Here is a 26,922-nt window from a genome sequence, read left to right on the forward strand (position 1 = left end):
AGGTCATAACAATACTATATACCATATGACCACCAGATGTGTGATCGAACACACAACCAGCAAGTTGAAGATGCATTTGACGTGCCTGGACACATCTCAAGGCGTGCTTCAGTATGCACAATTCAGGGCCTCCACAATGGCTGCATTGTGCTGCGCTCTGCAAAATACTGCACAATAGTGAGACTTAGGGCTGCATTTTATTATGGCAGCGGGTGTTCCGGCAGTGGGTTAAAAGGAGGTGGGACCCTGCCTCGGCCTTCCGTCAGATCCTCAAAGCCATTTGACAGCGGGCAGGCAATTAACTGCCCACCAGCCCTTTAAAGAACGAGCTCCCAACTCCAGAGTTGCCGGTCAACTGGAAGGCTGGCACCTCTCTAATATTGGCAGCGTGGCAGTATTGGTGACTGCTGGTACTGCATGAGGCCCTGCAGTACAAAGACCCTTGGAAAGGGGAGTGGGGTTGGGGTTGCCAGGCCATTCAGGCAGGCCCCCGCGAAGGGGTGGGGTGGGGTTGTTGAGAGTGGGGTGTTGTCTTCCCAGGGGAGCGGTATCACTGCCGGGCACCCAAAGTGGGGACCCCTGACCCTGCTAGGAGGTTGACAGGTTTTACCTGGTGATGTATCCCCGTGGTGGCAGGCCCCTCCGTCTTCCACAAAATTGAGGTGGCCATTAACCACTTAAGGGCCTCAATTGGCATGGGGCGGGAATGCTGTCCCTGGCCTTCCCTGCCCCAAACCAAATGGCAGGGAGCCTGGGCAACATTGGGAATGGTGACCCTTGCCATTTTGTTTCCCTCCATGCCTGCCTCAAATTCTGCCCTTAGACAAAGTTTTAGAAGTTTTAGAGATGGTGCAGGAGGGAGGGCTTCAGATTCCTGGGGCATTGGGAGTGGTTCTGGAGAAGGTTGGACCTGTACAAGCTGGACGGTCTGCACCTGAACAGGACTGGGACAAATATCCTTGCAGGAAGATTTGCTCGTGCTGTTGGGGATGGTTTAAACTGGCTTGGCGTGGGGATGGGAACCTGAGCACAGTCTTTGATAGGACAATTTCTGGGCAGGGAACAGGACGCAGAAATGAGCCACAATTAGTGAGTGACTCTGAAAGGCAGAAGAAGCAAAGGTTAAAAAGTGTGCAACACAGGAATTTGGCAGTGTTAAAAGGTATTTATTTAAATGTAAGGAGTATAGTAAATAAAGCCGATGAATTGAGGGCACAGATAGACACAAGGCAACACGATATTGTTGCTATAACGGAAACTTGGCTTAAAGAGGGGCAAGAATGGCAGCTTAACGTCCCTGGATATAGAGTTTTCACGCGTGATAGAGAGGGAGATAAAAAAGGAGCAGATGTAGCATTATTAGTTAAGGAATCAATAACAGCTTTGAGGAGGGATGATATGCTAAATGAATCATCAAACAAGGCCAAATAGGTGGAGCTCGGAAATAAAAAGGGGACAGTTACATAACTGGGAGTGTACTATAGATCCCAAATAGTGAGAGGGAGAAAGAAGAACAAATATGTCGGCAGATTTCTGACTTCAAAAACTTTAGGGCAATAATAGTTGGGGATTTCATCTACTGCAATATCAACTGGAATACAAACAGTGTGAAGGGCACAGAGGGGACAAAATTCTTGAACTGTGTTCAAGAGAACCTATTTAGCCAGCACGTAACAAGCTCAACGAGAGAGGGTGCAATTCTAGATTTAGTCTTCGGTAATGAAGCTGGGCAAGTGGATGAAGTAATGTTTTGGAGATCATGACCATAATACAGTTAGTTTTAATATAATCATGGAAAAGGACAAAGGTAAAACAGAAGCAAAGGTTCTAAATTTTGAGAAGGCAAATTTTACAAAACTGAGAGGTGGCTTGGCGAAAGTGGACTAGATACAGTTGCTTGAAGGAAAATCAATGGCAAACCAATTGGAGGCTTTCAAGAGCGAGATACTACGGGCACAGTGTAGGCATGTCCCCACAAAGATTAAGGGTGGTACTGCCAAATCTAGAGCCCCCTGGTTATCTAAAAGCTTACAGGGTAAGTTAAAGCAAAAAAAGAAAGCTCAAATATCCTAATACTTTAGAAAGTCTAGAGGAGTATGGAAAGTGCAGGGTGAAGTAAAAAAGGAAATTGGAAAAGCAAAGAGAGGACATGAAAAATTATTGGTAGGTAAAATCAAGGAAAACCTGAAGATCTTTTATCAGTACATTAAGAGCAAGAGGATAACGATGGAAAGGGTAGAGCCTATCAGAGATGTACAGGGTAACTTATGCGTAGATGCAGAAGATGTGGGGAGGGTTCTCAATGAGTTTTATGTCTTTGTCTTCACAAAGGAGAGGGTTGATGCAGACATTGTAGTTAAAGAGGAGTGTGAAACATTAGATACGATAAGTATAGTGAGAGAGGAAATACTTGAGGGTCTGACATCCCTGAAAGTGAATAAATCGCCAGGACCGGATGGATTGCATCCCAGGTTGTTAAAGGAAGCCAGGGAGGAAATAGCAGATGCGCTGAGGATCATCTTCAAATCCTCACTGGATACAGGTGAGGTACCAGATGATTGGAGGTCTGCAAATGTTGTACCATTGTTTAAAAAGGGTGCGAGGGATAAGCCAGGTAATTATAGGCCAGTAAGTCTGACCTCGGTAGTGGGTAAATTGTTAGAATCTATTCTGAGGGACAGGATAAACTGTCACTTAGAAAGGCAGGGATTAATCAGGGATAGTCAGCATGGATTTGTTAGGGGAAGATCATGTTTTACTATGTTGATTGAGTTTTTTGAGAAAGTGACAAGGAGCATTGATGAGGGAAGTGCAGTGGATGTGTTTTACATGGATTTTAGTAAGGCATTTGACAAGGTCCCGCATGGCAGACTGGTCGGTAAAAGGAAAGCCCATGGGATACAGGGGAATGTGGCAGGTTGGATCCAGAATTGCCTCAGTGACAGGAAACAAAGGGTAGTAGTCGGCAGATGTTTTTGCGAATGGAAAGTGGTTTCCAGTGGTGTTCCACAGGGCTCAGTGTTGGGTCACTTGCTGTTTGTGGTATATATTAATGATTTGGACTTAAATGTTGGTGGTATGATTGGGAAATTTACTGATAACACAAAAATTGGCCGTGTAGGTAATAGTGAGGAGGATAGCCATGGACTCAAGAATGATATCCATATTTTGGTTGAGTGGGCAGAAATGTGGCAAATGGAATTCAATACAGCGAAGTGTGAGGTATTATATTTGGGGAGGGAAAATAAAGCGAGGGAATATACAATAAACGGGAGGATATTGAAAGGGGTAGAAGATGTGAGAGACCTTGGAGTGCATGTCCACAGGTCCCTGAAGGTGGCAGTTCAGATCGATAGAGTGGTGAAGAAGGCATATGGATTGCTTTCCTTTATTGTCCGAGGTATAGAATACAAAAGCAGGGAAGTAATGCTGGAACAGTATAGAGCGTTGTTAGGCCACAGCTGGAGTATTGCGTACAGTTCTGGTCATCACATTATAGAAAAGACATAATTGCTCTGGAGACAGTACAGAGGAGATTTATAAGAACATTGCCAGGGCTTGAAAGTTGCAGCTATGAGGAAAGATTGGAGAGGCTAGGGTTGTTTTCCCTGGAACTGAGGAGGCTGAGTGGTGACTTAATTGAGGTGTACAAAATTATGAGGGGCCTAGATAGAGTGGACAGGAAGGACCTGTTTCCCCTGGCGGGGAGGTCAGTTACCAGGGGACACAGATTTAAGGTGATTGGTAGAAGGATTAGAGGGGACATGAGGGGAAACTTTTTCACCCAGAGGGTGGTGGATGTCTGGAATTCGCTGCCAGGAACGGTGGTGGAGGCAGAAATCCTCAATTCTTTTAAAAGGTACCTGGACATGCACCTGAGGTGCTACAACCTGCAGGACTATGGACCAGGTGCTGGAAGGTGGGTTTAGTTTGGGCAGATAGTTTATTCGACCGGCGCAGACACGATGGGCTGAATGGCCTCCTTCTGTACAGTACTTTTGCTATGATTCTGTCATTCTAAGTTTCAGACACAGGATGCATTTTAACTCCCAGGCTTCATTTAAAAGTTGCCACACCATTTCCTGTCCAGGACAGGTAGGAAGAGGATGCAGAATACTTCTGCTGTTCCTGACCCCACAAAGGAATTTTTTGACATCCCTGGGAGATGGGGGGGGGTAAACTTTGTCCTTCTGACCAGCTGCTGATCTGCTTCAGCTCAGTTAGAAAGCTGCAGCCTCAATTAAAATGTCATTGGGGTCCTATTGACATCAGAGGACCCCAATTTGTATCTATACCTGAGAATCCTGCCTGAAGAGGGTGTGATCGCTTTATCTGCCACCAAAACCAACAGCTTTAATACCAGAGATTGGCAGTAGTGGGGCGGGAAATGGTGCCTCTCCATTTTAAATACTTGTCCACTCTATTCCCATCTAGCCAGGAGAGTTCGAATTCCACCTCTATTCATCTTAAAATGTCACTGTAAATTAGGCTACCTATATGTTTCTTTGTTTAATGTCTGAATTTAAGTGCTACTAATTCAGGTTCAGTAGTGGGTAACAGATGCACACAAGCCACAAAAGACATTCCTTTACTTTAATATTTAGTTACCTTGCAGTGAAAGATAACAGTTGAGCATCATCCTTACAACTTTGTGGAAAAGAGGATGTAAATGTCAAACAAGCAGAATAATAATCCACATCGCCGTAGGAACACAAACACAACAGGCAGAACAATAGACTTCACTTGTTATAAAGCAGATATGGCTCAGCTCCCAGATTGCTAACCATAAAATCATTGACAAGAAGAAAAGCAATTCTGAGCCAAATGAACCACAGCAGGGTATTGAAACAAAGATTTCTGACAGTGCACAAAATGCAGAGCTGTTCTTTTCAAAAGCAAAAACAGTGGGAAAATTAACCTTAAGATAAATATAAAAGTTTTTGATCCCCTGTTTTGATACAATATTTTGTTAGGACTTAATAGGGGTGAACAGCTGCTTTAACTCAGATATTCTACAGGAATGTCTGACATGCTACTTCCCTTTATATTGATGGTTGGTACTGTAGAGCACTGTTATAGTAGAAAAAAGTTCTCACAATCAGAAAACAGGGAAGAATGCAATAAGCAGCACACAGTTACCCTTCTTTTTTGCTTACTCCTGTGGCCTCTAAGACTGTAATATCTTTTGCATCAATTTCGTATGGTTTTGGTTGCACATCACCACAAGATTAGTAAGAGAATACCAGAGCCAAATCCTAAATGCAGAATGGGAACCCCTTGGTGAAGCTATTTTGCTCTACTTGTTCCTGACTCCAGTGAGGTTTCAAGCTGGGTTTCAATAGTACACATATGGTCTATTGGAATCTTGGGCAGTTTATTAACTTATTGCTCAGCCTCCTAGATTTTTGAGAAAGTGAGTACTGCTGTCTCTTAAAATCTTAAAATATCTACAGGCTGGGGAGCAGCACTCTGCCTATGTATGTATGTACATATGTGGAGAGTTTGATCCAAGGGAATATAATGAGATTTGCAGTCAGGGGAGAATGCACTATAACTGGAGTCCGAAGAAGGGTCACTGACCCGAAACGTTAACTCTGCTTCTCTTTCCACAGATGCTGCCAGACCTGCTGAGTGATTCCAGCATTTCTTGTTTTTGTATAACTGGAGTCTTACTGGCTGTCCTTGACATTCTGAAGCTACTGCTCTCAGACTAGTAGTGCTGTTCGACTTCAGCCTAACACAATCTTCCAATCTTAACAATTATCAAGATGTTTTTATCTGGTCTAAGCATAGAATGTTTCTTCTCAGAATGCAGTAAATTGTTATTGTCGAGAAGTGTTTTAATAGCTTCCTCTTATTTATCAAACACTGTAACTTTATCAAAACACAACATAATAATCAACATTTTGGAAGACATTTCAATATAGATATATCACAGTGAAAGAGTATGGCAATTGATCTCATTATTGGCAGAGAAATGCAGGAATTCAGGGTATGTGCTCTCAAACTAAGGGATTTCTGACATAGACATGAGACTGGACTGTGAAAGTGAAAAGCCTCAGGTAACACTCTTGCCTCTGACTCAGATGATTGTGTATTGAAGTCCCACTCCAGAGACATGTGCACAGACTCTAGGTTGGCATTTCACTGCAGTGTTGAGTGAGTGCTGCACTGTTGGGGTGCTGTCTTTTGGATGTGATGATAAGCTGAGGCCTTGTCTGCTCTCTCAGGTGGGCATAAGAGATCCCATGGCACCGTTTTGAACGCGAGCATGGAAGTTCCTCCTAGCGACCTGGAATATTTATTCCTTAACCAACATCACTGGAAAACAGATTAGTTAGCCATTATCACCTTGTGAGACCTTTCTGTGCACAAATCGGCCACTGTCTTTCATACACTAAAACAGAGACGACACTTCAAAAAGTACATATTTGGCTGCAAAGCATTTAGGGATGCCTAGAAGTCAGAAATGACTTTATACAAATGTAAGGTAAGACATTTTATCAATGAAAGGTTAGTTTTGTATGTTGAGTGGTCAGCACAGAGTGCATCACAAAGTGTAAAAGTTGGGATAAAAACAGTAAATGTTGGAAATAGTCAGCAGGTCTGGCAGCATCTGTGAAGAGAGAAACAGAGTTAATGTTTCAGGTCAATGACCTTTCATCCGTACTGGTTTTATTTCAGATTTCCAGCACCTGCACTATTCTGCTGTTGTAAAAATTGGAAATTTAGCGCAAGTGGGAATTTGGTGCAGAGGGGGAAGGTGGTGCTGCCTTTGCCTTCAATACTTGTAGCGGTTCGCACTACAGATAAATATTTAATTTAATCTACCCATAACTTAAGATAGATCAAGTAATCAGTTAAAAGACTAAAAACAATAAGCTGAGTTGATTAAATACATAGAATAATTAATTAAATTAAAAAAAACAATCTTATATTTCAGAAGAGGAGTGGAGAGGAGAGGAACGGAGTGGACCTGTGGGGAGAACGCCGGGAGCAGAGCCGAGAAATCGACCCCGAGGATCGAGGCCCAGTCTCTTGCCTTCCAGGAGCGGAGCAGAGAGGAGCTCTTCCAGTGCGCTGGAGTTTTGAAAAAAAAAGCCAACCGTGATGTCAGAGGGGAGCTGCAAGGTGATTGGTTGGTGAGTAGCAGCTGTTAGAATATCTTAAAAAAAGGAGAAAGCTTTTTTTTGTTGAAAATAAAACCTCTGGGGATAAGTTGAGTACTACTAAAGTGTTTCTTTTAAGGACTTTAGATTGGAGTGGGTAGAACAAGGCCCCTAGTGTAATTAGTATTTTTTAATTCAGGGAGTAACTAATTAATCTAAAGGTAAGTCATGGCAGGAGAGCTCAGCCCCGTGGCATGCTCCTCCTGCGCTATGTGGGAAATCAAGGACGCTTCCAGTGTCCCTGGTTACCAGGTGTGCAGGAAGTGTATCTATCTGCAGCTACTGGCCTCCCGCATTACGGAGCTGGAGCTGTGGGTGGATTCACTGTGGAGCATCCGCGATGCTGAGGACGTCGTGGATAGCATGTTTAGTGAGGTGGTCACACCGCAGGTAATGGCTGCACAGGCAGAAAAGAGATGGGTGACCAACAGATGGAGTAGTAGGCTTAGGCAGGTAGTGCAGGAGTCCCCTGTGGCCATCCCCCTCTCAAACAGATATACCACTTTGGATACTGTTGTGGGGGGAGGACTATCCGGGGAAAGCAGCAACAGCCAGGTTCGTGGCAGCACGAAGGGCTCTGCTGCACATCAGGGGAGGAAAAAGGTTGGAAGAGCTATAGTGATAGGGGATTCTATTGTAAAGGTTGCAGATAGGCGTTTCTGTGGCCACAAATGAGACTCCAGGATGGTATGTTGCCTCCCTGGTGCTAGGGTCAAGGATGTCTCAGAGCGGCTGCAGGACATTCTGAAAGGGGAGGATGAGCAGCCAGAGGTCGTGGTCCATATTGGTACTAAAGACATAGGCAGGAAGAGAGATGAGGTCCTGCAAAGTGAATATAGGGAGTTGGGCAGAAGGTTAAAAAGCAGGACCTCTAGGGTTGTAATCTCAGGATTACTCCCTGTGCCACGTGCTAGTGAGGGTAGGAATAGGAGGATAAGGCAAATGAATGCGTGGCTGAAGAGCTGTTGTAGGTGGGAGGGCTTCAGCTACTTGGGCCATTGGGATCTCTTCTGGTGCAGAGGTGACCTGTACAAGAAGGATGGATTGAATCTAAACTGGAAGGGGACCGATATCCTTGCGGGGAGGTTTGCTAGTACTACTCGGGAGGGTTTAAATTAGTCTTGCAGGGGGGTGGGACCCAAAGTAGTGGTCTCTCCGATGAGATAGTTGAGGCAAATGTAGAGGTTAAAGCAAGCAGGTCCAGTAGACAGGCCGAGCAGGGGCAGGACAGGGAGCATGGAAGATCTGATAGGCTAAACTGCATTTACTTTAAATGCAAGAAGCCTTACAGGTAAGGCAGACGAACTCAGAGCATGGATCGGTACATGGAATTGTGATATTATAGGTATTACAGAAACGTGGTTGAGGGATGGGCAGGACTGGCAGCTCAATGTTCCGGGGTACCGATCCTTCCAGCGGGACAGAGGTGAAGGTAAGAGAGGAGGGGGAATTGCACTATTGATTAGGGAGGACATCACGGCAGTAATTAGAGAGGATATCCCGGGGAGAATATCCAGCGAGGCCATATGGGTAGAACTTAGAAAAAAGAAAGGGGTGATCACTTTGATGGGATTATACAATAGGCCCCCCAATAGTCAGAGGGAAGTGGAGGAGCATATATGTAGGGAAATCACAGATAGGTGTATGAATTATAGGGCTGTAATAGTAGGTGATTTTAACTTCCCTAATATTGACTGGAACTGCCTTCGTGCTAAGGGATCAGATGGGGAAGAATTTGTTAAGTGTGTCCAGGATAGTTTTCTGAAGCAGTATGTGGATGGCCCTACTAGAGAAGGGGCTACACACGACCTCCTCTGAGGAAATGAGGATGGGCAGGTGGTTGATGTGTCAGTGAGGGAGCACTTTGGGACCAGTGACCATAACTCTATTAGCTTCAAGATAGTTATGGAAAAGGATAGGACTGGTCCTCAGGTTGAAGTCCTAAATTGGGGGAAGGCTAATTTTGATGGCATCAGACAGGAACTCTCAAAAGTTGAATGGGAGAGGCTGTTTACAGGTAAAGAGATGTCTGGCAAGTGGGAGGCTTTTAAAAGTGAGATAGGAAGAGTTCAGGGCTGGCACATTCCTGTTAGATTGAAGGGCAAGTTTAGGGAACCTTGGTTGACAAGGGATATTGAGGGTCTGGTCAGAACAAAGAAGGAGGCTTATGTCAGGTATAGGCAGCTGGGATCAAGCGAGTCCCTCGAGGAGTATAGGGGATGTAGGACGACACTTAAGAAGCAAATTTGGAGGGCGACAACCCTGGCAGATAAGATAAAGACGAATCCTAAAAGATTCTATAAGTATATTAAGAGTAAAAGGGTAGCTGGGGAGAGAGTAGGTCCCCTTAAGGATCAGTGTGGTAATCTATGTGTGGAGTCACGTGAAATGGGTGAGGTCTTAAATGAATATTTCTCATCAGTATTTACCGTGGAGAAGGTCATGGAAGCTAGTGAGTTCAAGGGAGGGAACAGTGATACCCTGGAGCATATCAACATTACAAAGAAGGAGGTGTTGGAGGTTTTGAAGCGCATTAAGGTGGATAAATCCCCAGGGCCTGACCAGGTGTATCCTAGGATGCTATGGGAATCAAGGGAGGAGATTGCTGGGGCACCGGCAGAGATTTTTGTATCATCGTTAGCCACGGGTCAGGTACCAGAAGACTGGAGGTTGGCTAATGTTGTGCCTTCATTTAAGAAGGGCAGCAGGGATAAACCAGGGAACTGTAGGCTGGTGAGCCTTACATCAGTGGTGGGAAAGTTATTGGAAGAGATTCTGAGAGACAGGATTTATATGCATCTGGAAAGGCAAGGTCTGATTAGGGATAGTCAGCACGGCTTTGTGCGTGGGAAATCATGTCTCACGAATTTGATTGAGTTTTTTGAGGAGGTTTTTTAAATTATAATAGTCTTCTAAAGTTTTAAATTTAAAGGGTTTAGTCATGGCAGGAGAGCTTGAAGCCGTGGTTTTCTCCTCTTGCTGCATGTGGGAATCCGGGAACATTTCCAGTCCCCGGGACCAGCATGTGTGCAGGAAGTGGGTCCAGCTGCAGCTCCTGGAAGCTCGGGTTTCAGAGCTGGAACGGCGGCTGGAAACACTGTGGAGCATCCGCGAGTCTGAGAGCATTGTGGATAGCACGGATAGAGAGGTGGTCACACCGCAGCTGAAGGGACTTGAGGAAGGAAGGGAATGGGTGACCACCAGGCAGTCCAAGAGAAACAGGCAGGTAGTTCAGGAGTCCCCTGGGGTCCCGCTTGCAAATCGGTATTCCATTTTGGAGGCAAATGAGGCTGGCTCCTCCAGGGAGTGCAGACAGAGCCAAGCTTCTGGCACCACAAGCAGACTGTCTGCACAGGAATGGGGAAAGAGAGGAAGAGCAATAGTAATAGGGGATTCTATAGTCAGGGGAACAGATAGGCGCTACTGTAGCCATCAACGTGACTCCAGGATGGTGTGTTGCCTCCCTGGTGCCAGGGTCCGGGATGTCACTGAACGGCTGCAGGGCATCCTGAATGGGGAGAGTGATGAGGCAGAGGTCATGGTACGTGTTGGTACCAATGACATACGTAGAAAGAGGGATGAGGTCTTGCATCAAGAATTCAGGGAGTTAGGTAGTAGACTAAAAAGCAGGACCTCTCGGCTAGTAATCTCTGGATTACTCCCAGTGCCACATGCTAGTGAGTATAGAAATAGGAGAATAGCACAGATGAACGCGTGGCTTAAGAGTTGGTGTAGGAAGGAGGGTTTTAGATTCCTGGACCACTGGGACCGTTTCTGGGGAAGGTGGGACCTGTACAAGCAGGACGGTCTACATCTGAACCAGAGGGGGACTAACATCCTTGCTTGTGGGTTTGATAGTGCTGTTGGGAAGAGTTTAAACTAATTTGGCAGGGGGAGGGGACGCAGACTCCTAGCAGAATAGGGACACAGCTAAACACAGGAAAGCGAACAAGTCAGAGGGAATACAGCGGAAGTAAATTTCAAGGGAGTAAGACCAGGATGGAAGGCCTCTACTTTAATTCCAGGAGTATTGCAGGTAAAACGGATGAGTTAAGGGCAAGGATTGACACGTGGAATTGTGATATAGTAGCCATCACGGAGACATGGTTGAGGGAGGGGCAGGATTGGCAGCTCAATATCCCGGGATATAGAATCTTCAGGCGAGACAGAGGAGGGGGTAATAGAGGAGGGGGCATTGCAATATTAGTTAAGGAGTCAGTTACTGCAGTAAGGAGAGATGACATCTTGGAGGGGGCATCAAATGAAGCTTTATGGGTAGAGTTTAGGAATAAAAAAGGGACAGCCACATTGCTCGGTGTTTATTATACACCCCCAGATAGTAAGCAGGAAATTGAGGAGCAAATATGTGCGCAATTTGCAGAGGTGTGTAAAAATAATAATAGGGTAATTATATTAGGTGATTTCAACTTTCCCAACATTAATTGGGATAGTCATCGTGTTAAGGGCTTAGATGGAGTGGAGTTCTTAAAAAATGTATACAGGATAAATATTTAGCTCAATATGTAGAGGATCCAACAAGGGAGGGTGCCGTGCTGGACCTAATTCTGGGGAATGAAGCCTGACAGGTGGTTGATGTGTTGGTGGGGGAGCATTTTGGTGATAGCGACGATAACATGGTACAGTTTAAGCTTGGTATGGAGAAAGAAATAGACAAGTTGCAAAAGAAGGTTTTGGATTGGAGGAGAGCAAATTTTAGTCAAATAAGGCATGATCTGGCCAAGGTAGACTGGAAAGAGTTACTTGTCAGGAAATCTACAGAAGAGCAGTGGGGGACATTCAAAAAGCAAATGGGGAGGGTAGAGGCCCAACATGTTCCCTCTCGGGTAATAGGTAGGAGCAACAAGACCAGAGAACCATGGATGACCACAAACATTCAGGGTATGATGAGAAGGAAAAGAGAGGCTTTTAGCAAATACAAGGAGAGCAAATCAATGGAAGCATTAGTGGAGTACAGAAAGTGTAGGATGGATGTTAAGAAAGCAATTAGGAGAGCAAAGAGGGGAGATGAGAAAGCGCTGGCTGGTAAAAGTAGGGAAAATCCCAAGATATTCTTTAAGTATATCAATGGGAAGAGGATAACCAGGGAAAGAGTAGGACCCATTCGGGACCAAGGGGGAAATTTGTGGGTGGAGCCAGAGGACATTGGTAGGGTGTTGAACGAATACTTCACATCTGTCTTCACCCAAGAGAATGAGGATGTAGATATGGAACTTAGAGAGAGAGACTGTGAGGTTCTTGAGCAAATTGTCATAGGGAGTGACAAGGTATTGGAGGTTTTGGAAGGCTTAAAAGTGGACAAATCTCCAGGTCCGGACGATTTGTGTCCCAGGATGCTGTGGGAGGCGAGGGTGGAGATTGCAGGGGCTCTGACCCTAATTTCTAATTCCTCGCTGGCCACGGGGGAGGTGCCAGAGGACTGGAGAACAGCTAATGTGGTCCCACTATTTAAGAAAGTTTGTAGAGCTAATCCAGGGAACTACAGACCAGTGAGTCTCATGTCAGAGGTAGGGAAACTATTGGAGAAAATTCTGAAGGAGAGAATCTATCTCCACTTGGAGAGGCAAAATTTGATTAGGAATAGTCAGCATGTCTTTGTCAGAGGGAGGTCATGCCTCACAAATTTGATTGAATTTTTTGAGCATGTGACCAGGTGTGTAGATGAGGGTAGTGCAGTTGACGTAGTTTACATGGATTTCAGCAAAGCCTTTGACAAGGTCCCACACGGGAGACTTATCAAGAAAGCAAATGCACATGGGTTACAAGGTAACTTGATAAGGTGGATTCAAAATTGGCTTAGCTGTAGGAGACAGAGAGTGATGACAGACAGTTTTAGCGACTGGAAGCCAGTGTCCAGTAGCGTACCACAGGGATCTGTGCTGGGTCCCCTATTGTTTGTCATTTATATAAACGATATGGATGACTATGTGGGGGGTAGGATCAGTAAGGTCGCGGATGACACAAAGATTGGCCAAGTGGTTAACAGTGAGGTGGAGTGTCTTAGGTTACAGGAAGATATAGACGGGATGGTCAAATGGGCAGAAAAGCGGCAGATGGAATTTAACGCTGAAAAGTGTGAGGTGATACACTTTGGAAGGAGTAATGTGACACGGAAGTATTCAATGAATGGCCCGCCACTGGGAAGGTCTGAGGAACAAAGGGACCTTGGCGTGTTTGTCCATAGATCTCTGAAGGCAGAAGGGCAGGTTAATAGGGTGGTGAAAAAGGCATATAGGACACTTGCCTTTATCAATCGAGGCATAGATTACAAAAGCAGGGAGGTCATGTTGGAGTTGGACAGAACTTTGGTAAGGCCACAGCTGGAGTACTGTGTGCAATTCTGGTCGCCACATTATAGGAAGGATGTGATTGCATTGGAGAAGGTGCAGAGGCGATTCACCAGGATGTTGCCTGGGATGGAACATTTAAGCTATGAAGAGAGGTTGGATAGGCTTGGGTTGTTTTTGCTGGAGCAGAGAAGACTCAGGGGTGACCTGATCGAGGTGTAGAAGATTATGAGGGGCATGGACAGGGTGGATAGGGAGCAGCTGTTCCCCTTAGTTGAAGGGTCAGTTACGAGGGGTCACAAGTTTAAGGTGAGGGGCAGGAGGTTTAAGGGGGATTTGAGGAAGAACTTTTTTACCCAGAGGGTGGTGACAGTCTGGAATGCCCTGCCTGGGAGGGTGGTCGAGGCAGGTTGCCTCACATCCTTGAAAAAGTACCTGGATGAGCACTTGACACGTCATAACATTCAAGGCTATGGGCCAAGTGCTGGCAAATGGGATTAGGTAGACAGGTCAGATGTCTTTAATGCATCGGTGCAGACTCGATGGGCCAAAGGGCCTCTTCTGCACTGTATTATTCTGTGATTCTGTGACCAAGAGAATTGACGCGGGCAGGGCGATGGATGTTGTCTACTGGACTTATGCAAGGCCTTTGACAAGGTCCCGCACGGTAAGCTGGTCTAGAAGGTTCAAACACATGTGATCCAGGGTGAGCTAGCCAATTGGATACAAAATTGGCTTGTGATAGGAGGCAGAGGGTGGTAGTGGAGGGTTGTTTTTCAGATTGGAGGCCGGTGACCAGGGCTGTGCCACAGAGATCGGTGCTGGGCCCTCTATCGTTTGTCATATATATTAATGACTTGGATGTGAATGTAGGGGGCATGATTAGTAAGTTTGCAGATGACACCAAAATTGGTGGTATAGTGGATAGTAAAGAAGGTTGTCTAAGGTTACAACAGGATATAGATCAACTGGGAAAGTGGGCAAGGTATTGGCAAATGGAATTTAACACAGACAAGTGTGAAGTGATGCATTTTGGGAAGTTAAACCAGGGCAGGACATATACAGTGAATTGCAGGGCCCTGGGGAGTGTTGTTCAGCAGAGAGACCTTGGGGTGCAAGTACATAGTTCCCTGAAAGTGGCAACAGAGGTAGACAGGGTGGTGAAGAAGGCATATGGCATGCTTGCCTTCACCGGCCGAGGCATTGAGTACAAGAGTTGGGACGTCATGTTACAGTTGTACATAACGTTGGTTAGGCCGCATTTGGAGTAGTGTGTGCAGTTTTGGTCACCGCACTACAGGAAAGATGTGATTAAGCTAGAGAGGGTGCAGTAAAGATTCACAAGGATGTTACCTGGTTTGGAGGGCTTGAGTTATAAAGAGAGATTGGACAGGCTGGGTCTGTTTTCCCTGAAGCGAAGGAGGCTGAGAGGGGACATGATAGAGGTACATAAAATTATGAGAGGCATAGATAGGGTAGATAGCCAGAGTCTGTTTCCCATGGTAGGGGTGAGTAAAACCAGAGGGCATAGATTTAAGGTGAGAGGGAGGAGGTTTAAAGGGGATCAAAGGGGTAAACTTTTCACACAAGGAATAGTGGGTATCTGGAATGAGCTGCCAGATGAGGTGGTGGAGGCAGGAGTAGTAGCAACATTTAAAAGGCATCTGGACAGGTACTTGAATGAGTAAGGCATCGAGGGATATGGAATTAATGCAGGCAGGTGGGTTTAGTATTCTTAGGCATTATGGTCGGCATGGATGCGGTGGGCCGAAGGGCCTGTTTCTATGCTATATGACTATGACTCTTATATAGGTATGGCAGTGTGGTGCACCACAATTGCAGAATGTGGAAGTTTGTGGAGAGGATTGCAACCCCGAACAACACAGCTGCAGTAAATGTCAGCATCTCAAGGAACTTCAGATCAGAGTTGTTGAGCTGGAGTCCGAGGTGCAGATATTGCAGGGCATCAGGGAGGGCGAGCATTATCTGGACTCTTTGATCCGGGAGGCAGTCTTAGGTTAGAAAGTGGTACTGGTCTGGTTAGTGGTCATGGATAGGAGGATGTGATTTTGAGTCAGGCAGGTAAGGGGACCCCAGGTGCAGTGCTGGAGGAGCCTTGGCCTTTGCCGTTATCCAACAGATACAAGGTTCTTGCAGCCTGTGGATGAGGAGAAAATCTGAAGGGTGGATGAGCAAACTGTCCGCAGCACTGTGGTACAGGAGGCCATTCAAGTGGTTGGGGGAGATTGACGAGATTGACAGATTTTTGGACTCTAAGGGAATCAAGGAATATGGGAATTGGACTGGAAAGTGGAGTTGAGGTCGAGGATCAACTATGATCTTATTAAATGGAGGAGCAGACTTGAGGGGCATATGGCCTACTCCTGCTCCTATTTATAATGCTCCTTGGAAACAGTCTTTAGGTAGGAAACTGTATGGATGTTTTAGTCATTATACAGCGTTTATTTTCAGCACATGAAATAAATCCATAACTGGAGAAGAAACACTGTGAATCCCATCCTCCAGCAATTACCTTATTAATTGGCAGTCGCTATGGGTGCCTCTGACCTTCCCAACTGCCAGTGTAATTCATAATAAATGTGTTGCCCAACTTTTCCATTATTGTTCAGGCTGCAAAATAGAAGCGCAGTGACAAGTGATGAACACCAGATTGAGGACTTGTTTATTTTAGTTTATTGAGAAAGTTCAAGGGACTATATAGCTAATTGGCTGAGATAACAAAAACACCATTTATCATCTTCAGGCAACTGAGTTTATATCCAGTGTGAGGAGGAATAATGAAAATGACTTTTGCTGATAGCTGTTGAGGAACATATGTAAACTCAATGTGGTGGTATTAATATCATCACTAATGAATATAAATCTACAGTAAATTGTCAGGCATAATTTCATGATCAGTCCTCAAAGTGCTGAACTTTCAATCTGTGAAAATGTAAACGTGCTTCAATTTTTGAAATTGCTGTACAGAACCCTATGAAACAAATAAATCTATTTATGATAAAGCCCACGGCACACAATTCTTGCACACAAATCCCACTGTTCACATATTACAAAGTAAAGCAAACCTTGATAAGATGAAATAAAAGCAAAATACTGCAGATGCTGGAAATACTCAGCAGGTCTGGCAGCATCTGTGGAGAGAAACAGTTAACATTTCAGGTTGATGAAATTTCACAGACCTGAAACGATAACTCTGTTTCTCTCTCCACAGAGTCTGCCTGATCTACTGAGTATTTCCAGCACTTTTTTCTGATAAAACAATTTTTATCAAAGTTTCATCTTATCAGTTGTCACCTTTCAGCAATAATAATGAGGCTGAGTTGGATGCATTTAAATAATAGGCAGCCTTCAGATTTGCTAAACTGGTATCAGTGAAACTGATCTAAGGATCTAAGTTTCATTTAAATCTTTCAAAGGAGTCAGCACCAGTCAGTCAAACTGCAACTTTTTGACATAGTTTGTATTGTGATTGACCAAAATGAAATTGGATTAATTCTGATGCTCTTTGTGCTCATAGGAACAAGTTATCTCAGCTGGAGTCACAATTTACTAGTAAATTAAAGGTAGGGAAAAAATAGCTTATGAGACAGGTATTATACTCAAGGCCATGTGCTTTCTTCGCATTTGCAGTAATAGCTGCTAGGACATTGTTAAGAGATGGCAAAAAACAGAGACAAATGACTTCTACCTAAATCATGGAATGGGCAGAGTAGAGCAGTTAGCAGCATCTCTGGAGAGTTGCACTCAATAATTGTAGCATTAGATGAAAGATATACAACAGCAACAGTACCTAGCATTTATCTAGAGTCTATAACAATTGTGACGAAAACCCACATGCCAAATTCATTTAGTTGTGTGGAACTTTGCCTGAGACTTTTAGTGAGACTGTTACAAATAACTTTTAAAAATCAGAACAGCAAGCAGCCAAGATGGCCGTACACAATTTATGCATGAGAAGCTGAAAGCAGGCTGGAGACAGAGGTGATTATCCAGTCCAGCCAGAACAATGGAGTGCTCTCTGATTCACTTATCTGGGATAGCCTTATCAATGGGGGTTGTCAAAAGCTATCGACACCCATTGACTTTGAAAGGGCCACCGCCCCCCCGACAAAGTATGTCTGAACAGTCTTGAATTTCAAAGATCATTCCAGAAGATGCTGATTCAAACACAAAGAGGTGGTCACATTACATGACTGCTTGGGCCATTCTGGAGATTTGTGAGTGGTGACTCAGAAGTCAGTCAGTAACTGAGACCCGGCAAGAAAGCATCTCTCTCTCTCCCCGTCTCTCCAGTAAGTTCTCAGAGAAGCCTTATTTGCAGCTACTAAGCCTCAAGACTACAGGTCCTTACAGCCAACAACCAGAAGACACGGATAAAGCCCCTCTTCTGCCTTCCGGAACCTGAGGAGCAAGCCTGAACTGTACACATGGCCCAACGAGGACTTCAGGACTACAATTTCAAATAAAGACACTGAGACTCAGTATTTAAATTCCATTTATTACAGACTTTGCTTCAACCTCCCATCTCTGTTTTTCCCTCTGTAATCTATTTGGGTGTGTGTGTGGCACTTGTGTGAATGCGGGCCTGGATGCATAGCGTATTTTAGTAATTTTAATCAGGTGGTTAATAAACTCACATCTTTCTTGTTTAAACGCAAGAAAACCTGTCTGATTGGTTCATTTGCAATTATATTAGAGGAGCAAGTGCTCACTGAGGTGGTAAGTTAAATCACTGTGTTAAAAGGATAAACCCTATTGCGGTCAAACCAGAGAAGGGGTGAAAGGGGAGCCTGAGACCCCTTCCTCACCTAGTCATAACACAATAGACAAATATCCCAAGACACCTCACAAAGTCATTAGGAAGATAGATGCCAAGGGGTGATCAAAAGCTTGAAAAAAGAAGTAGGTCGCAAAATTGGGCTCTGTAGCGCTGTAGTTTCGGCATTACGGGTGCTGTTTTGGTACCAAAATAGCATCCGCACTATGCATGTGCGCACTTACATCACAGCCCAAGCCGAATGCTATCTTGGTGAGGGTGTTAGATGCATGCATTGGAAGTATGCAGAGTTGTTAGATTGCAATGTCAGTCAGCGTGTGACGCTAATTGGAATCTAGTGATGCCATTTTCGACCTCCCTGCTCCAGCTAAAGCCCTCTCTTAAATACGCAAAGTGAACGTTCATTCAACAGCATGAAGAATGTCCCCAACAGCGCTATTTAAAGGTGTCATCAACACTTTGTAGATTTCACTGCTGATTAATTTCTACTGGTTCTGTTTGAGTTTCTACAAGTGTTTGGTGGCTTGTATTGCTATTTAAAGTTGGTGAAGTTGACAGGGATTGGTGTTGCACTCGGAGAAAGCCTTGGTTGTGAGACCAAGGGTTTCGAGCACACCACTTGCTCCCAGTCATGGGTGCTATAGTTGCAATTCTGCTTGGGCTGCAGCATGAGAGGGAGATGAAACTGATGCTGTAAGGAAGAGGACGAGCTGCTCACCGAAGGAGGCTCTCAGCAGGAGATCTTATCCACCTAGAGCCTTTCTGGTGCACTTCACTTACCTTAATGTGAGCCAGGAGCAATGTGTACATTGTCTGTGTTTTATGAAGGTGGTGCTCACAGAATATTGCCACTTCTTGTGACCAGACCTGCAACTTCAGAACAGGTCAAGGCAGCACAGTCAGTGGCTGTGAAAGTGACCGTGGGCCTGAACTTCTTCACATCAGCATACTTCCAGGCTGGAACATGCAACATCTCCCAGCTCGTCGTCCAGTGCTGCATCAGAGGTGACAGACAATCTTTATGCAAGGAGTGGGGAGTTCATTATGTTCTCTCTGAACAGAGAGAAGCAGGCAGAGTGTGCACGTGGCTTTGCATGGTGAAGGGTGCGGTCGACTGCACATGGCTTTACGGGCACCCCATCTCAATGCTGAGATATGCAGTTTGTCTGCAACCATATTCAGCATATCAATCTAGTGAATTCCAACTATCCTGGCAGCAGTCATGATGCTTTCATTCTGTGGCAGTCCACTGCTCCTTCAGTTTTTGAAGCACCACATCAAATAGAGGGTGGCTGGCTGGGCGATAAGTGCTGTCTGCTTTACACCTGGCTCATGGCTCCGCTCTGCAACCCAAACATATGTGGACAGTAGGCATACAATAAGAGCCATGCTGCCACATGAAACATCATAGAGCAGAGCATTGGGGTGCTGAAGCAACGGTTCTGCTGCTTGGACTGATTCATAGCGGTCTGTGGTATCCTCCACAAGCTGACCATCAGAGGGGACAGCCCTTGCCATCAGGGATATAGTGAACAGCTCAGGAGCAGGGAGAAGAGGAGGAGAAGGAAGAAGAGGAGGAGGAAGAGGGGAAACAGGAGGAGTAGGAGGAATGGAGGAGGCATCAGCACATTCCTAACCACAAGACCCCTTGACTCTTTGTATGAAGAAATGCTTTGTGACTTGGGTTTTGAACTTGACTTTTACTAGTTTTAATCTATGCCCTTTCATCTTGCAATCATGAATTAACTAGTAATACTGCACCAGAGCAACCTTCTCCATTCCACTTAATATCTTATATACTGCTGTAACACCCTTATTATTCTTCTCTTTTTGATGCTAAAGAGTTTAAGTTTCTTTTAATCTTTTTTCATAACTCAGTCCACTATATGATTCAAAGGAGGTAATAATACAAAATTAAACATGAATATTAGTGCTCAATTACACACAGTAGCCCTGAATTTCTACTGCGGTTATTTGCATCTCCCACCATAACTTTGGTGGGAGTTCAGCAGGATTCACGGAGAAACAGTGTAAACAGCTAAAACAACCATTTCAGCTATTTCACTGGGAGTTTGCCAATCTTCTGCAGGCATTATGGCAGGAGATCAGGACACCTGCTGTTGGTGACAGGAACATGTAAAAGGTCCATCCAAAAATCCATGGAATTTTTGATATCATGAAGGAAGCGGGACCAGTAGGATTACATCACCTTCCAATCCCTGCCACCCCAATCTCCTTTTCACCAAATGGCCTGGAGGCTGGTAGGGTCTGGTCATTCTGGTTAATAGGACCATGGAAGTGGGGCCAGCTGGGATATGCATACCTGGGGCATAGCCAGGAAAACTGTTTAAAATATGTCATCCCATAGGTATTATTCCTATGTTCTGGAGCAAGAGCCTGCCTGCTTTATTTTAATCACCTGACACCGCTGACCCTGGACATTTCAGCTGGGTTGGGGCATAGGTCACCAGTATGGAGTAATTTTCACTCCACTGCAGTTGTGACAGAAAAACAAAACAGTATCAAAAAAGTTTGGGCCCCAGGTGCTTTGTATTTTGCATAACTTCCCAAGTTGGTTATCTCTTTATCAATGCTAATGCTCCAGAGAAAGACAGTACATGCACCAGAAGAACAATTCAACAAAATTATACAGCAAAAAGGTACAATTATTCAACAGACAATTGGGAAGCATACCTATACTCCATTTTATAGGATATGTGAAGATTGCACATAGTGAAATTCAGATAAACTATACAGACTACAAAAGTTCCTGGTCTGTTCTGTGCTGAGTTAGCTGATATCCCTGAGGTAGTGCTACAGCTCGCCTCAATGCCACTTGGCTAGGGATGAGAAACTTGGGCAGGATTCTCAATGCTGCTTGTTATTCAATGACTTCTGCTAGAAGTGCATGTGAGTAGATGTTAGGTGAGTACAGGGTCAGGTTTGGCTGTGATACCATTGTTGGTGAACAGCCTGCTGTCCTAAATACAGACATGAATAAATTCACTTATCTGAGAGACTGGACAAAGCCTGGGCTCAACGGAACACCATCCCAGCTAGGAGTCAACACCTTCAAGAGAGAGAAGGGGAGAAAACTGGGAAGATAAAAATTTACACAGTATTATTTATTGCAAACTGCAGAATTTAAAGATGCCTTCACAAGGCATCACAAAAAATGTGACAGCAGAAAACACTGATGCAGTTTTTAAAAAATTATGTGATCATATCTGTTAATTTATGACAATGGTTCAGACATGAAGTTCTGTACTTTAGTAGTAGCTGCATTAGGTATACTGGCCAGTGATATGTTAGAAATATAGCTGAACCCGGATAAATGCACAGACGAGCCAAGAACTGTTATGATTTCTATACACTGCAAATATAAATAGCCAAAGCCAATTTAATAATTTGTTCTGAAATTTAAACAAAAGCAGCAGAAACAAAGTGATCAGAGTTCTAAATGTGCTGCTGTTCCAAGGTGATTTGACTATATAGCATGATGAACATTCAAAACCAGGCAACACTTATGCTTGATATAGGATATTTTCAATCTACATTTTATCAAGCATTCAAGTCACAAAAAAGCAACTTAAATAACGTACCATATACTTATGGTCCGCCCCTACCCTCCATCCTCCCGACTCGCACTCTGATTTTTCTGTATTTGGCCTTCCACACTCTGCCAAGGAAGCTGAACACAAACTTAAGAACCAGTGATCCCAAAATTCCTAGGTTGTGGAGGTCCTAAATTGGTAATTATATCTTTGCAAGGGCAAGACTTCGAACCTCATAACTTAAGGCCACCATCAAACACATCTTCCCCTCCCCTCCCCTTTCAGCATTCTGAAGTAGAGCATGGCTACCTGACCCGAACCTGACTAGGCCCGAAGACACGCGTCGGGTTCAGGTCGGGTCGGGTCGCTCTTCCAGGTCTGGCATTCAGGCTTGGGTCAGGTCGCACCGGGTCGGACACTGTGACAGCCAGGACGTCAAGGCGGGAAACACTCCACGTTGGTCTGCAGTGAGCGATTCCATCCAAGGTAGAGCACGACCTCTTCGATAAAGTTGATTATATTGCTCTGATCGGTTCGGGTCGGGTCAGGTCGGGTCGGGCGTGGGAAAAAGTCAAAGGGCTCGGGCCGGGTCTTGCTCGGGTCAGATGTGGTTCTGTCGGGCTAGGGTCGGGTTTCATTTGAAGACCCAAGCAGGCCTTTATTCTGAAGGGACCATTCCCTTCATGACACCCTGGTCCACTCCTCAATCACTCCCAATAACCCTTCCCCTTCCCAGGGCACCTTTCCATGCAAGCACAGCTGCCCTATACCTCCTCACTCCTCACTGTCCAAGATCCCAAACCCTCCTTCCAGGTGAAACAGTGATTGATGTGTAATTCTTTCAATTTATCATATTATATTCGTTGCTCACAATGAAGTCTGCTCTACATTGGGTGCCCACTTTGTGGAACAACTCCATTAAGTTTGCAAGTGTGACCCTTAGCTTCCAGTCATTTGTCATTTTAATTCACCACTTTGCTGTCATGCTGATTTCTCTGTCCTTGGCCTCCTGCAGTGTTCCAATGAAGCTCAACGTAAGCTCGAGGAACAGCACCTCATCTTTCCATATGACACTTTACAGTCTTCCAGACTCAACAATTGTGTTAAATTTTTTTTTATTTGTTCATGGGATGTGGGCATCGTTGGCTCGGCCAGCATTTATTGCCCATCCCCATTTGCGTTTGAGAAGGTGGTGGTGAGCTACCTTCTTGAACCACTGCAGTATGCCCACAGTGCTGTTAGGAAGGGTTTCCAGGATTTTGACCCAGTGACAGTGAAGGAACAGTGATATAGTTCCAAGTCAGGATGGTGTGTGGCTTGGAGGGGAACCTGCAGGTGGTGGTGTTCCCATGCATCTTCTGCCCTTGTCCTTCTAGGTGGTAGAGGTCGCAGGTTTGGAAAGTGCTGTTGAGGGAGCCTTGATGCGTTGCTGCAATGTATCTTGTAGATGGTACACACTGTGCGTCGGTGGTGGTGGGAGTGAATTTTCAAGGTGGTGGATGGGGTACCAATTAAGTGGGCTGCTTTGTCTGGATGGTATTGAGCTTCTTGAGTGTTGTTGGAGCTGCACCCATCCAGGCAAGTGGACAGTGTGCCATTACATTCCTGACTTGTGCCTTGTAGATGGTGGACAGGCTTTGGGGAGACAGGAGATGAGTTACTCGCTGCAGAATTCCCAGCCTCTGACCTGCTCTGAGGAACTCCTACAATGATGTCCTGGGACTGAGATGATTGACCTCCAACAGCCTCAACCATTATCCTTTCTGGTAGGTATGACTCCAACCAGCAGAGAGTTTTCTTTGATGCCATACTCTGTCAAATGCAGCCTTGATGTCAAGGGCAGTCACTCTCACCTCACCTCTGGAGTTCAGCTCTTTTTGTCCATGGTTGGGCCAAGGCTGTAATGAGGTCAGGAGCTGAGTGGCCCTGGTGGAACCCAAACTGAGTGTCAGTGAGCAGGTTATTGCTAAGCAAGTGCAGCTTGATAGTACTGTCAACGACCCCTTCCATCACTTTGCTGAGGATCGAGTGTAGACTGATAGGGCCATAATCGGCCATGTTGGATTTGTCCTTTTTATGGACAGGGTATACCTGGGCAATTTTCTACATTGCTGGGTAGATGCCAGTGTTGTAACTGAACTGGAACAGCTTGGCAAGGGGCGCAGCTAGTTCTGGAGCACAAGTCTTCAGTACTATTGCCGGTATGTTGTCTGGTCCCATAGCCTTTGCAGTATCCAGTGCCTTCAGCCATTTCCTGATATCACATGGAGTGAATCAGATTGGCTGAAGGTTGGCATCTGTGATGCTGGGGACCTCAGGAGGAGGCAGAGACGGATCATCCACTTGGCACTTCAGGCTGAAGATGGATGCAAATGCCTCAGCCTTGTCTTTTGCACTGATGTGTTGGGCTCCCCTATCGTTGAGGATGGGGATATTTTTGGGGCCTCCTCCCCCTCTTAGTTGTTTAATTGTCCACCACCATTCACGACCGGATGTAACAAGATTGCAGAGCTTAGACCTGATCCATTGGTTGTGGGATCCCTTAGCCCTATCTATTGCATGCTGCTTCTGCTGTTTGGCATGCAAGTAGTCCTGTGTTGTAGCTTCACCAGGCTGATACCTCATTGGTGCTGCTCCTGGAATGCCCTCCTGCATTCTTTATTGAACCGGGGTTGGTTCCCAGGCTTGATAGTAATGGTAAAGTGGGGGATATGCCGAGACATGAATTTACGAATTGTGAGTGAATACAATTCTGCTGCTGCTGCTGATGGCCCACAGCACCTCATGGATTCCCAGTTTTGAGCTGCTAGATTGCAGACCATAACCTTTGCCCCCATTTTGTTGCCATTCTCTTGGCAGATTTTGGTTTTACTCATATTTTTCTCTTGTTTTTGCTTTTGGACGTCAGCTGTTCATCATTCTGCCATTTACACCTCTTCCAGACACATGTTTTGTTTCTGAACCTGTTACATTTGGCCTTCCCTTTGGCCCTGCACCACCAAACCTTTTGTCATTTAATCTCTCCTGTCCTCCATTCTATCACATACGATCCCTTTTGTTCTTTTTACACCTTCTTGCCTTTCACTTCCTTAAAACATATTACATTTCTAACTTTTTCAGGTTCTGATGAAAGGTCATGAAACGTTAACTCTGTTTCTCTCTCCACAGATGCTGCCTTACCTGCTGAGTATTTCCAACAGTTTATGTTTTTACCCCATTACACATTAATTTATATTTTTCGTTGGAAACAACTTGATCTCAAACCCTTCATTTTTCCCTCTCTATACTTTTCTCTTTCTCATTTTTTCTTTTTTTATTCTTTCCTTTGTCTTGTCATCTTGTGATTTTTTTTTCTGCACTTCCTCACTGTTATGTATGGGATTTGTATCTTGTTAAACACTAGATGGCCCCCTAATGGGAGTAAACACATTGAAACAATTACACTTCTATTAATTTTGTTATTTTTTGACAGAAATATTCTAGAGAGTCTCAAAGTAAAAAACAGTTAGTTCATACCCCACTAACATGATTAACTGTTCGCACATAACCGTGATCAATGATGTCAAGGTTACTTTGGTTGTGGTCTGCCTAGTCACTAATTTATTTTTAATCATGTCAGCATCACTTGGAAAAAATGTAAGAGTACGAACCTGGACTGAGCTGCAGTGAGCATGTAGAAAGGCTTAATTTTTATTTTGGTAAAAATGACTTTGTAATAGAGACCAAAAAGAGAGCAGTTTTGCTTATAGTCTGCAGACCTGCAATATATACATTGGGCTGAATTTCCCTGGCCTAATAGGGGCAGACCGGGAGGCGGGAGGGGTTGAAACATCAGGACGGAAACCCAATGCCTTCACACTGGAACCGGATATTCTGAAGGGCGGCTGGCATGGCGGGAGGACCGCGAGCTGGGCAGGTAAATAAGGCTGTTAAAAAGGCAATTAACTTCAATTTTACCAGGGTTTTCTGATTTTTCTAGAAGTATGTGGAAACCACGGAGCTGCAAGTTCTCACGAGGTATAAGTAGGTGGTGAGCTAGCGGGAGGACAGTTCTGGCTGCAAGCAGCAGCCATTGTGAGTCTTAGTGTGCCTTGGCATGGAGGGTAGAACAGCACGGGCATTGGCATAGTCAGTTGGGAAAAGATGGAAACATACTGCCAGAGCTGGAACTTGTATGGGTAAAGCAGGAGTGGAAAAAAGCCCTGGAGACTGAGTGAATCTGCATGCCATGGGCCTCATTCACTCAGGTTCTGTTTCTTCCAGTGAGGAGGAGCAGCAGAGAGTAAAAGAGCTGCAGCTACAGGCAGCGGGGCAGCAGCAACCAGAGGGGCAGCAGGAATGCCAGCCTTGGTGAGGGGGTTGGGGAAATGGAGGAGAAGTGCTCAGAGGGGCTCGCAACCAGCCTTCTCTGTGAGGAAGTGGTTACCCGCCACAGAGGGTCTACAGACTAAGACTCTGCTACCTTCAAATGTCGGAGCAGCAGTGTCGACCAAGACTGCACCTCTCCAGGGAGGCCATCACAGAGCTGTGTGCCATGATGGAGGATGAGGTGAGCCCTATGGGCAGTAGTAGGCACGCAATGCCAGGGGCATTGAAGGTCACCAAGGCATTGGATAACTCAGGATCATTCCAGGGATCCACTGGAGGTATGTGTGGGATCTCTCAGTCTGCAGTTCATCGCTGCATCAAGATGGTCACCAAAGCCATCTTCAAAAGAACCATCCAATATGTGTATTTTCATACTGATCCAAACAGTAAGGCTGAGAGGGCTGTAGGATTTGGGGACATCGCTGGATTCCCCCAGGTGCTGGGTGTCATCGACTGCACGCATATGGCCATCAAAGCTCCCACAGACCAGCTGCAGCCTTTATCAACAGGAACGGCTTCCACTCGCTTAGTGTACAACTGGTCTGACCACCGCAAGTGCTTCCTGCAGGTGTGTGCACGGTTCCTGGGAAGCAGCCATGATGCTTACACACTAAGGCAGTCCCAGGTGTTAGACATTTTCAGGCCCCCAGTGTGCCTTCAAGGATGTGTACTAGGTGAAAAACCAATATAACCAGTGGCCAGTAACAGGTTCAGCAGGAGGCTGAAGT

Source organism: Heterodontus francisci, chromosome 3 (assembly GCF_036365525.1).
Source record: "Heterodontus francisci isolate sHetFra1 chromosome 3, sHetFra1.hap1, whole genome shotgun sequence".
Lineage (NCBI taxonomy): Eukaryota > Metazoa > Chordata > Chondrichthyes > Heterodontiformes > Heterodontidae > Heterodontus > Heterodontus francisci.